This window comes from Cucurbita pepo, chromosome 7 (assembly GCF_057944985.1).
Source record: "Cucurbita pepo subsp. pepo isolate OVF chromosome 7, ASM5794498v1, whole genome shotgun sequence".
Classification (NCBI taxonomy): domain Eukaryota; kingdom Viridiplantae; phylum Streptophyta; class Magnoliopsida; order Cucurbitales; family Cucurbitaceae; genus Cucurbita; species Cucurbita pepo.
In genome coordinates this window covers 7609344-7623927 of record NC_141804.1, presented here as the reverse complement: position 1 = coordinate 7623927, position 14584 = coordinate 7609344, and the positions used below count along the sequence as shown (strand labels likewise).

The 14584-nt window shown below is 43.0% G+C and overlaps 1 non-coding gene across 1 annotated transcript; it reads right to left on the bottom strand.

Moving 5' to 3' along the window:
- Nucleotides 1-12321: 12321 nt before the first annotated feature.
- Nucleotides 12322-13137, bottom strand: LOC111798210 (protein S40-4). The gene has a single exon (XR_015421620.1). It is a non-coding gene; the product is annotated as a protein S40-4 (transcript).
- Nucleotides 13138-14584: the final 1447 nt, after the last annotated feature.

Sequence of the window (14584 nt, the reverse complement as noted above, 5' to 3'; positions counted from 1 at the left end):
TTTTGGTATTGTTTGTCCTAATTTGATTTTAATTCGGTCCTAACCATCATAGTCTTTGTCTAGACACATTGGATACATTAATTACTCAGTCGTAGCGCCTAAGTCCGGATAAAATTATATACCTAATTTTTAGCAACATTTCCTTCCATAGTTTAAGAATTTAAGGATTTACATGAAAATTTTGTCCGATAAAGAATTGTGTTGGTGCAGCGACTGGGGCTCAAACCTAGGTGCACGACCCACGACCCGAACACCTACATCAAACCTGACTGGTACCTGCTCCATCTAAATCGAACCGACTCTACCAGTGACCCGTTACTACCCTTTAAATGTCTCAAAGGCATAATATAAACATGGTATATTCACATACTAACATAACAAACTGTAAGTACATGTATCTCAAAATACTCGTATCACTATAAAATCATAGCAAACATCACATAAGCATAATGTAATATATCGTAACATTAGAAAATTGTTGTTAGACAAAGACGATCGATAACGAAGCTTGATAGTTACATCGATCTTCTTTCTATAGCGTAGCAGTACCACTCGCTCATGGTTTTCTCTCTACGACAACACCACAACGAGATTAAGGGAATTCTTCAAAAGCTCTCGTTCACTCACAAGAAAATTTTCAAGTGTAGATGGAGATCCTCTTTAGCCAGCTCATGAAATTCTCCTATCATTTGTAGAATCGGAAACATCACTAGTTTCATTTCAAAGTTTTGAAGTCTCAATCATGGTCTAACTAACCACACGCTTTAACTCATTAAACATAGGGATGACATATGTAATCGTCTAAGTCCACCGCTAGCAGATATTGCCTTCTTTCGAAAAGCTTCCCCTCAAATTTTTTAAAACGCGTTTGATAGGAGAGGTTTCCACACCCTTATAAAGAATGTTTCGTTCCCCTCTCCAACTGATGTGGGATCTCATAATCTACTTCCCTTCGAGGTTAAGTGTCCTCGCTAGCACTCATTCCTCTCTTCAATCGATGTAGGAACTCACAATCCACCCCCCTTCGGGGCCCAGCATCCTCATTAGTACACCGCCCGGTGTCTGGCTCTGATACCAACTATATTGTAAGATCCCACGTCGGTTACGTCGGTTGGAGAGGGGAACGAAACTTTTTTGTAAGGGTGTGAAAATATCTTTCTAGCATACACATTTTAAAAACTTGAGGGGAAGCTCGAAAGTGAACCCCAAGAAGACAATATTCACTAGTGGTGAGCTTGGGCTGCTATAGCATATGCTCTAATCATTCTCTCCCGGTCATTGGTTAAGAGGGTAAGGGTATCTAATCGATTTTTTATCTCATCTTGGTAATTTACAAAATTTTTTAAGATTGATGAGAAAGGAGTCCCATATTGGCTAATTAAGGGGAGATCACGGGTTTATAAGTAAGAATACTATTTTCATTTGTATGAAACCTTTTGGGGAAATTAAGAAAAAAACCATGAGAGGTTATGCTCAAAGTGGACAATATCAAACCATTGTGGAGGTTCGGGATTTCTAACATGGTAACAAAGTCATGCCCTCAACTTAACCATGTCTATTGTAACGACCCGGGAAAGAAAAAAAAATATATGTCTATATAATAATAAATAAATAAATAAAAAAACTCAGTCGCCGGAAAACCCGTGAGTTTTCCGGCGACCGCCGAGTTTCGCGGAACCCACGCGAAACGACGGTCACAGCACGCCCACCCTCAGCCCACGACACCCAGCATCTTCAGAACACCTGCAAAGGGAGAAAAGAGAGAAAATTTCGAGAGAGAGAGAGAGAGATTTCGGACAAACGTCGGCGAGTGTCCAGTTTCTCTGACGAGCCCTCAAACCACCCTCAAACCAACACCAAACGACCTGTTACCACCATAAGAGGGATCCCTAACGAAAGCACAATAACTCAGGGTGCGTTTTGTGTTATTTCGTAAGCGTCGTCGTCAGTAACCGAGGCGAAAAATTAGGTTTCTTAATCGATTCTTAGATCTGTGGCTTTTAGGAGATTTTAGGCCGCAAAACTCCCAGAAAGGAAAGAAGGACGACGAACAAAGAGGAAAAGGGAAGGAAGAGGACCGAAATCGGCAACGGAAACGCCGCGGAAAGGAGAGAGAAAGCTCGCCGGAAAATCGGCCGAAGTTGGGTAAGAAGACGAGATCCACGGATCCGGGTCAACCCGAACCCAAAACCCGGGAGAGCCAGCCCGTTCCTCCCTTGGCCTTTGCCTTCGGCCCAGCCCAACTACGGCGGCCCAAACCTCAAACCGGCCCAGAAGCTGCGGTTTAGTTGAACCAACCCAGACTAGACCCACGATCCAATTGAGCCGGCCTGGAAACCAAACACTTGCGGCCCAGCCCAGTAAGCCGAGGCCCAACGATTAGTCTTGGCTCAGTAGCCTTCCACAGCCCGCGACCCGAACCGGACTGCGACCCACGCTTTGACCCAACACTACCGCTCGACGTGGCTCTCTCTACTGCCGCCATGTGTCACACAGCGGCGCAGGCAGTCCCTCGGCTTGGCTCGGTGCAAACGGCTCGGCTCCCTCCGGTGACGCTCCGGCGGCTCCAGCGGCTGTTCGGCTCGGCTCACCTGTTTTCAGCCTGGTTTCCACTGTTTCGACCCTCTCGGATCTGTTTTCGACCCCGATTAAGGTATCCGAGGCCATTTTAGAGCCGTATTTCACATTTATTAAATTATAGGTAAATTAATTGTGAAATACTAACGAAAAGTGGTGAACGGTGTGATAGGAAACAAACCCCGGCGACGTAGGAAGCAGCTCTCACGGAACAGGAGCTTACGTTTAGCTATTTAGGGAGTACTTCGGCCAAGGCCAACCAAGTAAGTGGCCTTACTATAGGATAGACTAAATAATTGTATGAGTTATGATGATGTGTGGATTATGATGCTTGATGATATGTGCGGTATATACATATTTTGTTGAGTGACGCTCGATATGTTTGACGCACGTTGTGGCATTATGATGAGCATGATGATTGCATGATTTTTACCTTAATATGATGATGCTTTCTATATTGAGCATGCTAGATGATGATGAGTGCCATATTGCATCATGTCGTTAGATCGACGTATGACACAACCCTAAGAGCATGAAAATGATATTAATATAAATATCCACGAGTATGAGTTACCTAGAGTAACAAAGAGATGAGACTAGAGGGTTGTGTCAGAAGAGACATTACGATGGATTTAGAGGGACCTCATGCATTTTGTATGTTCATAAGCATAAGGCTACTTCCCCTAGAGATGATGAGTGCGGACGCGCACCTTATGATGAGCGCGAATGCGCATAGGTGCGAAAGCACACAGATGAGGGTGTTCATGAGGCGCATGACACTATGGGGTTCCGCTGACCTCCGGACGTCGCTACAGATTAGCTTGACCAGAGGGTCTAGGGAGTGTGCGAGCGCCCTGGGGACTCACACTCGCACGTGTGAGTCGTGTGTAGGGAAGTACTACACATCCAATTTGTCCGAGACTGGAGGCCACCCCTAAGATGATTAGAGATAGGTCCCTAAATCATGATTGCATGTGTTTGCATTTGCATGGCCCCTATAGCGGGGCCACTTACTGAGTATTCTTTGAAATACTCAGGCCGTGTGCCACATCATTTTTCAGGTAAAGGCAAGGCACACTTGTACGGAGGACGGCGGCATCGCGAGCAGAGACTGTGGCACGTGTATAGGGTAGATTCATATTTAAATTTCTAGTCTTAAGTTAGAATAGGTTGTTTTGCATTTCATTGTTTTAAATTATTTTGTATTTGTTTTTGTTTTCTCTAAATTTCAGTATTTCATATTTAAACACGTAAGACCATGGCTGTGTTTTCCAGAGAAGAAGTTGTTTTAAACGTTTTTTTAAAGTTTACGTTATCAATTATGTTCATGTAAGAGTTATATTTCCGCATTATAGATGAGCATGAGACGTTAGTAGCGACTCTGAGTATGTGGAAATTTAGGGTCATTACAGTTGGTATCAGAGCTCTAGGTTTTAGATTCTGTAGACTAGCCTACAATGTAGGCTTGGCACGTTCCATGGTTCCAACGTCGATGCCCCGTCACCGTCAGGTACGCCTTGCACAAGATAAGAAAAGAGAAACGTTTTCAATCTCGCATGCATTTTTATGTTAATGTTACTGAAATTGTTTTGATATTTCACGTATTTATTTAAGAGCATGATGTGATGTGTTGCATGATGAGTGATTTTGTTTGCAATATGATGTGAACTTAGTAGATGTGATGCATAGCATAATTTCATAGGTAATGAGCCTTAGATTTAAGAGATGATATCTTGGTTTCTAGAACCATGCTGCCTAGACCATGCGAAAGAGTAAGACGAGGAAGGGGACTACCTCCTATTAGAGATAGAGGACGAGGTGAGGCTGAAGAGAGCCCACCTCGAGAGGGATCAGAGACAGGGTTTGAATTAGAACCCTTATTGTATGTATGGTCGGCAAGCAGCCCTGAGAGGGTAGACGTAGTAACTAAGGATAGAGAAAAGAATGACCAAGCAATAGTAGCCGACCAAACTCTAAGCGTAGTCCTAATAGTAGTAAAGATGACCGACTTCGACGTAGTACTAGGCATGGATTGACTAGCTGCAACCCATGATATTATAGAATGTCGCAAAAAAAAAAGTGATATTCTCACCATCGGTGGGACCTAGCTTTAAATTTAAAGGCACAAATGTCGGGGCTACCCCAAAGGTAGTCTCGATGATGAAAGCAAAGAGATTAGTCCAACAAGGCGGTTGAACTATACTAGCATGTGCCGTAGATGTAAGAGGAAAAGAAAAGACCCTAGAAAACATGTCCATCGTAAATGAGTTCCCAAATGTGTATTCGGATGACCTACCAGGAATACCCCCTTCCCGAGCGGTCGACTTCATCATCGAACTCGAGCCGGGAACTGGGCCTATTTCTAAAGCACCCTATCGCATGGAGCTAGCAGACTTGAAAGAACTCAAGGTGCAATTACAAGACTTACGGGATAAAAGGGTTCATTCGACCTAGCATATTCCCCTAGGGTGCACCAGTGTTGTTTGTTCAGAAGAAAGATGGATCGATGCGTTTGTGCATCGATTACAGAGAGTTAAATAAGAGAACCATAAAGAACAAATACCCTTTACCTAGAATAGAAGACTTATTCGATCAACTAAGAGAAGCAACAATATTTTCTAAGATAGACCTGCGGTCAGGTTATCATTAAATAAAGAGTAAAGAAAAAGACGCACCAAAGACAGCATTTAGGACAAGGTATGATCGCTATAAGTTCGTGGTATGTCATTTAGCCTCACCAATGCTTCAGCTGTGTTAATGGAGTTAATGAACCGAGTGTTCAAGGACTGTCTAGACACTTTTGTGATCGTGCTCATTGATGACATCCTAGTGTACTAAAAAACAGACTTGAAATACCAGGAACACCTCTAAAAAGTCCTAGCCACCCTAAGAGAGAACAAGTTGTATGTCAAGTTCTCAAAGTGTGAATTTGGTTACGATAAGTCCCTTTCTTAGGATACGTGGCGACAAAGGGTGGAGTATCCGTAGATCCTACTAAGGTCAAAGCGGTCACGAAGTAGGAACGCCCAACTTCGGTAGCATCAGTACAGAGTTTCTTGGGACTAGCGAGATACTATCGAAGGTTCATGTAGGACTTCGCTAGAATAGCCTCGCCTTTGACACAACTAACGAGAAAAGGGGTACCATTTATATGAAATGATGCTTGTGAGGCAAGCTTCCAAAACCTAAAATAGAGATTGGTAACTGTCCCGGTATTCACGGTTCCCAAGATCTCAGAAGAGTACATAATCTATAGTGGTGCCTTCAAAGAATGGACTAGGATGTTAATGCAACAAGTTAAAGTTGTTGCATACGCGTCCCGTCAACCAAAAGAATACGAAGATAGTTACCCTACCCACGATCTGGAGTTGGCCGCTGTAGAGTTCGCACTGAAAATTTGGTGACACTACCTGTATAGAGAGAAAATTCAAACTTTAACCGACCACAAGATTTTAAATATTTCTTCACCCAGAAAGAGTTAAATATGAGACAGAGAAGGTGGTTAGAATTGGTGAAGGACTACGATGTAAATATCCAGTACCACCCTGGAAAAGCAAATGTGGTCGCAGACGCTTTGAGTAGAAAGGTGGCCCACTCTTCGGCCCTCATTACGAGGGAAGTAAGGGTACAAAGAAAATTTGATGGAGCCAACATAGTTGTAGCGACCGAGAGAGTCATAGCACAACTGGCCCGACTTATAGTGCAACCTACACTTTGGCAAAGAATGGTGACCTCCAAATGAGAGGATCCAAACCTACAGAAAGTCTTAAGCCAGCTAGCTGAGAGTCTAGTAAATGGATTCTCGAAGACCTAAGATGAAGGACTATTGTATCAGGGAGGCCTATGTGTCCCAGAGGAGCTAAGGAAAGAAATACTAACGAAGGTCACAACTCGTCATTTGTCATGCACCTTGGAGATACAAAGATGAATTTAAAACAACACTTTCGATGGAAGAGCATGAAGAGGGATGTGGCCGAGTTTGTGAGCAAGTGCTTAGTTTGTCAACAAGTGAAAGCTCCTAGACAAAAGGCAGCGGGGTTGTTGCAGCCCCTAAGCATACTAGAGTGGAAGTGGGAAAACATAGCAATGGACTTCATAGTAGGTTTACCCAAAACGCCCAAAGGCTATACAGTGATCTGGGTAGTTGTCGATAGGTTGACCAAGTCGGCACACTTTCTACCTGGGAAGGTTGCATATACAGTTGACAATTGGGCACAACTGTACGTGAAAGAAATAGTAAGACTACATGGAGTCCCAGTGTCTATAGTGTCGGATCGGGATCCACGCTTCACGTCAGCGTTTTGGCGCGGACTTCAAAAAGCACTGGGTACCCGTCTCGACTTTAGTACCGCCTTTCACCCCCAAACAGATGGACAAACGGAGCGTTTAAACCAAATTCTAGAGGACATGCTACGCGCTTGCGTACTAGATTTTAAGGAAATTTGGGATTCCAAACTCCACTTAATGGAATTCTCGTATAACAACAGTTTCCAAGCAACTATTGGAATGGCACCATTTGAGGCCCTGTACGGGAAACGGTGTAGGTTCTCACTATGTTGGGACGAGGTAGGAGAGAGAGAATTAGTAGGACCCGAGTTGGTTCGACTCACCAATGAAGCTGTCCAGAAAATTCGAGCGAGGATGCGTACCGCTCAAAGTAGATAGAAAAGCTACGCCGATGTAAGGCGTAAAAGCCTGGGGTTTGAGGTGGGGGACCCAGTATTCCTCAAGGTGGCACCTATGAAAGGTGTGTTAAGATTCGGACATAAGGGCAAGTTAAGTCCTAAATTCATTGGACCATTCGAGGTTCTAGAGCGAGTTGGTCCGGTAGCGTATAAGTTAGCCTTACCTCCAGCCCTCTCAAGAGTACATGATGTATTTCATGTGTCCATGTTGAGGAAGTACATTACGGATCCTATCCACGCAATAGACTACGAACCACTCCAACTCAATGAAGATCTGAGCTACGAGGAAAAACCAGTAAGAATCTTAGCTAGAGAAGTAAAAACCTTACGCAACAAGAGTATTGCGTTCGTTAAGGTACTGTGGCGGAATCACCACAGTGAGGAAGCCACGTGGGAGCGTGAGGACGAGATAAGAGAGAAATACCCCAAGTTGGTACAAGAGTTTGAGACTTTCGAGAACGAAAGTTCTTTTTAGGGGTAGATAATGTAACGACCCGGGAAAGAAAGAAAAAAAATATATGTATATATAATAATAAATAAATAAATAAAGGAAAACGAGAAAACGAAAAAAAAAAAAAAAAACTCAGTCGCCGGAAAACCCGCGAGTTTTCCGGCGACCGCCGAGTTTCGCAGAACCCACGCGAAACGACGGTCACAGCACGCCCACCCTCAGCCCACGACACCCAGCATCTTCAGAACACCTGCAAAGGGAGAAAAGAGAGAAAATTTCGAGAGAGAGAGAGAGATTTCTGACAAACGTCGGCAAGTGTCCAGTTTCTCCGACGAGCCCTCAAACCACCCTCAAACCGACACCAAACGACCTGTTACCACCATAAGAGGGATCCCTAACGAAAGCACAATAACTCAGGGTGCGTTTTGTGTTATTTCGTAAGCGTCGTCGTCAGTAACCGAGGCGAAAAATTAGGTTTCTTAATCGATTCTTAGATCTGTGGCTTTTAGGAGATTTTAGGCCGCAAAACTCCCAGAAAGGAAAGAAGGACGACGAACAAAGAGGAAAAGGGAAGGAAGAGGACCGAAATCGGCAACGGAAACGCCGCGGAAAGGAGAGAGAAAGCTCGCCGGAAAATCGGCCGAAGTTGGGTAAGAAGACGAGATCCACGGATCCGGGTCAACCCGAACCCAAAACCCGGGAGAGCCAGCCCGTTCCTCCCTTGGCCTTTGCCTTCGGCCCAGCCCAACTACGGCGGCCCAAACCTCAAACCGGCCCAGAAGCTGCGGTTTAGTTGAACCAACCCAGACTAGACCCACGATCCAATTGAGCCGGCCTGGAAACCAAACACTTGCGGCCCAGCCCAGTAAGCCGAGGCCCAACGATTAGTCTTGGCTCAGTAGCCTTCCACAGCCCGCAACCCGAACCGGACTGCGACCCACGCTTCGACCCAACACTACCGCTCGACGTGGCTCTCTCTACTGCCGCCATGTGTCACACAGCGGCGCAGGTAGTCCCTCGGCTTGGCTCGGTGCAAACGGCTCGGCTCCCTCCGGTGACGCTCCGGCGGCTCCAGCGGCTGTTCGGCTCGGCTCACCTGTTTTCAGCCTGGTTTCCACTGTTTCGACCCTCTCGGATCTGTTTTCGACCCCGATTAAGGTATCCGAGGCCATTTTAGAGCCGTAGTTCACATTTATTAAATTATAGGTAAATTAATTGTGAAATACTAACGGAAAGTGGTGAACGGTGTGATAGGAAACAAACCCCGGCGACGTAGGAAGCAGCTCTCACGGAACGGGAGCTTACGTTTAGCTATTTAGGGAGTACTTCGGCCAAGGCCAACCAAGTAAGTGGCCTTACTATAGGATAGGCTAAATAATTGTATGAGTTATGATGATGTGTGGATTATGATGCTTGATGATATGTGCGGTATATACATATTTTGTTGAGTGACGCTCGATATGTTTGACGCACGTTGTGGCATTATGATGAGCATGATGATTGCATGATTTTTACCTTAATATGATGATGTTTTCTATATTGAGCATTCTAGATGATGATGAGTGCCATATTGCATCATGTCGTTAGATCGACGTAGGACACAACCCTAAGAGCATGAAAATGATATTAATATAAATATCCACGAGTATGAGTTACCTAGAGTAACAAAGAGATGAGACTAAAGGGTTGTGTCAGAAGAGACATTACGATGGATTTAGAGGGACCTCATGCATTTTGTATGTTCATAAGCATAGGGCTACTTCCCCTAGAGATGATGAGTGCGGACGCGCACCTTATGATGAGCGCGAATGCGCACAGGTGCGAAAGCACACAGATGAGGGTGTTCATGAGGCGCATGACACTATGGGGTTCCGCTAACCTCCGGACGTCGCTACAGATTAGCTTGACCAGAGGGTCCAGGGGGTGTACGAGCGCCCTAGGGACTCACACTCGCACGTGTGAGTCGTGTGTAGGGAAGTACTACACATTCAATTTGTCCGAGACTGGAGGCCACCCCTAAGATGATTAGAGATAGGTCCCTAAATCATGATTGCATGTGTTTGCATTTGCATGGCCCCTATAGTGGGGCCACTTACTGAGTATTTTTTGAAATACTCAGACCGTGTGCCACATCATTTTTCAGGTAAAGGCAAGGTGCACTTGTATGGTGGACAGCGGCATCGCGAGCAGAGACTGTGGCACGTGCATAGGGTAGATTCATATTTAAATTTCTAGTCTTAAGTTAGAATAGGTTGTTTTGCATTTCATTGTTTTAAATTATTTTGTATTTGTTTTTGTTTTCTCTAAATTTCAGTATTTCATATTTAAACACGTAAGACCATGGCTGTGTTTTCCAGAGAAGAAGTTGTTTTAAACGTTTTTTTAAAGTTTACGTTATCAATTATGTTCATGTAAGAGTTATATTTCCGCATTATAGATGAGCATGAGACGTTAGTAGCGACTCTGAGTATGTGGAAATTTAGGGTCGTTACATCTATAGAATCCTCATGTGTCGAACAAAGAGTATATTTTGTTCGAGGGGTCTAGAGAAACAATGGTTCCAAAGAAACAAGGCTTCAAAGAAGGAGTTGAATCTTGATTAAGGGAAAGTTGTTCGACAGCTCCATAAGCTTCGTAATAGACTAACAACTTTGTATTCTTAATTAGAGTAACTAGAGTTTTGAGTTTATTTGAATCACATCACATCACATCTTCCTTTTCTTCTTCTGCCGAAGTTATCTTCCGTTACTTTCACTCTTTAGTCTCTAGTTCTGTTTCTTCGGTTAAGAATAACGACTCTCAAGAATAGTATGATATTGTCCACTTTAAGTCTAAGCTTTCATGGCTTTGCTTCGGGCTTCTCCAAAAGGCTTCGTAGCAACAGAGATGTATTTCTTACTTATAAACTCATGATCATTTCCTAAATTGGTCTCTCCCTCCCAACAATCCTCAACACACTCTTCTCAAGTTCTCGTCTCGCCTCCTAGGTGCTTTGCTTTCTCTCCTTCTTCAGCATCGAACTCTTGTCTCGGTCTCGAAGCTTTAGCATTCAGCAGCTCAACATCTTCTTTGTCCCCTTTTAAGGCTTCTAGTTCGAGTTCGAATCCTTGTCGATAAGGCCTTTAGTTCGAGTTCCATCAACTTTGATAAGCAAAGAAATAACACATCAAACTGCATAAGATAATAGATTATTGAAGTTCAAAAGTATACCTAGTGTATATACGAGATATTCAATATATATACATTATTTATATGGAATATATCTAACCTAAACTAATTTGTGTTGATAACTTGTTATAAAATAAGATTAATAAGAACGAGAAAAAGTAATTAAAAAATAACAGCCGGAGAGAGGAGAAGAAAGTAAAAAGTAAAATGATTCTATGTTATCTTTCAAAAGGTCGTACAAACACCGGATGGAACTTATATATAAAGTCCTAATCAATTGAATTATGTTTACACTCAAGAGAGCAAAAAAGAGACAAAGAAAGACGGAGAGAAAGATACTCCTCACGGCAGATTTGAGTCGACAACGGTATCTTTCCCTCTTCCAAGAAAAATCCGACCTAGTAAGTGAAACCAGCTTCACGACCGTGCTTATTGTCGTCGTCGGTGAAGAAACTAAGCGAAGATTTATCGTCGGAAACAGATTTGCGAGAGAGAGAAAATTGGTTCTAAATCGGGTCAATGAGAAGATATCCACGAGTAAAAGATTCGGTCGGGTAAAATCCACAACTCGCTCTTATTCATTTCAACCCACGAATTCATGGCCCAATCACATGACCCTTACTCTAGGTTAAGATATTAATATGTCTTAAGTATGTGCTATGGATGATATAGGTGAAATTTAACGTTTGAAGCATAGTTTTTGGAACAACTATAGAGTAGTTAGTAACTTCGACTAAGGTCAACTATGCAAGTGACGTTATTGTTGGAGTTAGATAATTGATTGATGTATGATGGTGCACGCAGCTCCTGCATGTACCATATCAATTATGAGATACTTATAGTATTGACATGTGAGATATGCTATGTATGAATGAAATGTCATGTATGTCATGTGAGATATGCTATGTATGAATGAAATGTCATGTATGTCATGTCTTTCCATGTAAAGTAATGTGATGATTGTCATGTATACCTGATACATCTATGAAAGACGCCATGGGAGAAATTATGAACGAAAATTATGGGACCTCATACTTGTATGTATGTCATGTGCATCGTGATACTTTCTTGTTATGTATGCTAATACAAATGCGTAACTTCGATATTTATGTTCGTCATGATATCATGTCAACTTTTCTTTTCTAAGGTATCTAGTAGCATTGTGACAGACCAAGTCAAGCTCAGGTACATATACGCTTGCCTAGTGGGTCCATGTGCACATACATGGATAAGTACTACACATCCGGTCCAAGTCAAGCTCAGGGTACGTATACGAGCCCGCCTAGTGAGTCCATGTGCACATACATGGACAGTGTGTGGATAAGGACTGCACATACAATCTTGTCCGAAAAAATATATGTTATGTGTGTGATTGCATTACTAACTGCAACAATGGGGTTACTGAGAAATACTCGAGTCACGTGCTGCTACCCGTCAAGGTCAAGGTAAAACTCTCATGCAATTAAAAATACAAAATACAAAACTGATCAGAAACGCCGCCCAGAAGCGCCGGTGAAATAACAGAGGAAAAGGTGAGGGATGGAAGTGGAGAAGAGAAAACCATCAAAACTTTTAGTGGAATTCGTATACTCTAAAAGGAATATTCCCAAAACTTTTATGTTCTTCGTGTTGTGATCCATTTGAATTCAATTCAATCTTCGAATCCAGTTTTTAGCCAAATCGCATCTCGAACTCTACTCAGATCTCTCCCTTTCAACGTTCTTCCAATCCCTTCCTCAACGGAAAACGACGCCATCCTCGTCCTCGCCACAAACTCGTGCGGCGGAACCCTAAATCGATCGTTCTCCAACTCATCGCCGCAGTTCGCCTCTTCCTCGAATCTATCTCTCCGATTCTCGATGTACTCGTTTCTCAGGATCTTCGACCAGTCCGGAATGTTTACCGGCAACGCCGCCGCTGTCGTTACGCTTCCGTCTCCAGTGTCCACTACCTTCGCCGATATCCGCTTGGAGATTCGCGCTTTGGAAACTCCGCCGCCGCGTGCGGAGTTGAAGAGGTCGGATTCGTCGATTTCGAAGACGAAATCGCCGCAGCCGGTACGGTGGTTGGTTACTTCGCTAGCGGGAAGAAAGCGGAACTTGGAGCGGGATAAATAGCTCTTACCAGTCGCCATCGGAGGAGAAAAGTAAGAGAAATGAACAAATCCTGTATCTGATTTCTTCTGGTTCGATCGGAGGGCTTGGATTTATGGAGTTTTGTGTTCGGAGAAATGGAGATTTGGAGAGGGGATTTATAAAGTTTTGGGGATTGACGAAGACGAAGAAGACGATGAAGACGATGAAGAATCGGATAAGATCTTCCTGCAAAATTACCAAAAGACCCACTCTTTCTATTATATTTAAATTTATGCCCAAATGATTCCAATTATTCTTTTTTTCACCTCTGATTTATGACTTCTCCAAAGGCCTTATAACAAGAGTTAGTATTCCTCACTTATAAATTCATAATCTTCTACTAAAATAATCCTCAACAATCCTTCCCTCGAACAAACTATGCTAGAATCCTCCCTCGAACAAAGGAACACTCACTCCCAATAATCCTCAACAATCCTTCCCTCGAACAAAGTAATCTTCAACAATCCTCCCCTCGAACAAAGTAATCCTCAACAATCCTCCCCTCGAATAAAGTACACTAGAAGCTTCCCTGGAACACTCAATCCTTCCCTCGAACAAAGTAATCCTCAACAATCCTTCCCTCGAATAAAGTACACTACTAGAAGCTTCCTGCCTCGAATTAAGTTTAGGGCATGCCTTTGATACCATGTGGAATCACGAATCTCTACAATGGTATGATATTGTCCACTTTGAGTATAAGCTCTCATGGCTTTGCTTTGTGCTTCTCCAAAATGCCTCATACTAATAGAGTTAGTATTCCTCACTTATAAACTCATGATCTTCCACTAAATTAACCAGATAGTCACGTGCCTATTCCTCCCTTTAAAAGTTGTTTTTCATTTTTCATTGTTTTTTTTTTTTTTTCTTTACTAATATAATATGTAAATTACAATTTTGTATTTTATAATCATTAAAAAAAAACAAAAAAAAAAAACCACCACCACGAAGACGCAGAAGGAGGGTATTTTGGGGAAGTGAGTTTTTGTGGACCCTACCGCCAAAGCGACATCGATGACTCATCTTTTTTTCTTTTGCCAGGGTGTGTTAATGTTAGCGCGACGCGATGGAAAATGGTCCCCTCCTCTTCGATTCCCCTGTTAGTAGGAAAGGTGACACGTGTTTTAATATTGCCACGTATCGCAATATGGCACAGAGAGATCCATATTGCCACGTGAATGTGGGCCCCAATGCTACCCTGGATGTCGTGGTCTTTATTCTTACACGCGTCCTCCATTCTTTTTTTTTAATTAATTTAATTTGTTTAACTAACTTGTTTAATTTAATGTAAAAATTGGGGGGACCTAGGCCAACAATGGCCACAACAAATCCATGAGTATTAAAAATACATAAAAATATAATTTAATATTATATTCTATTTAACTTTAAAAAAACTGAGCTCGGCCCAATAAGCCTTCTCTACTAAACCGGAATGGCCCGGCCCAATGGGCCATCTCGATCACAGCTTGGGCCAATTTGCCAACCAAAACCCTAAACGCTTTTCGTTCATGGTACGAACGGCAGATCAGAGTTCACTCGCATTAGTTATCCACAAATGAAAACTACAGAAG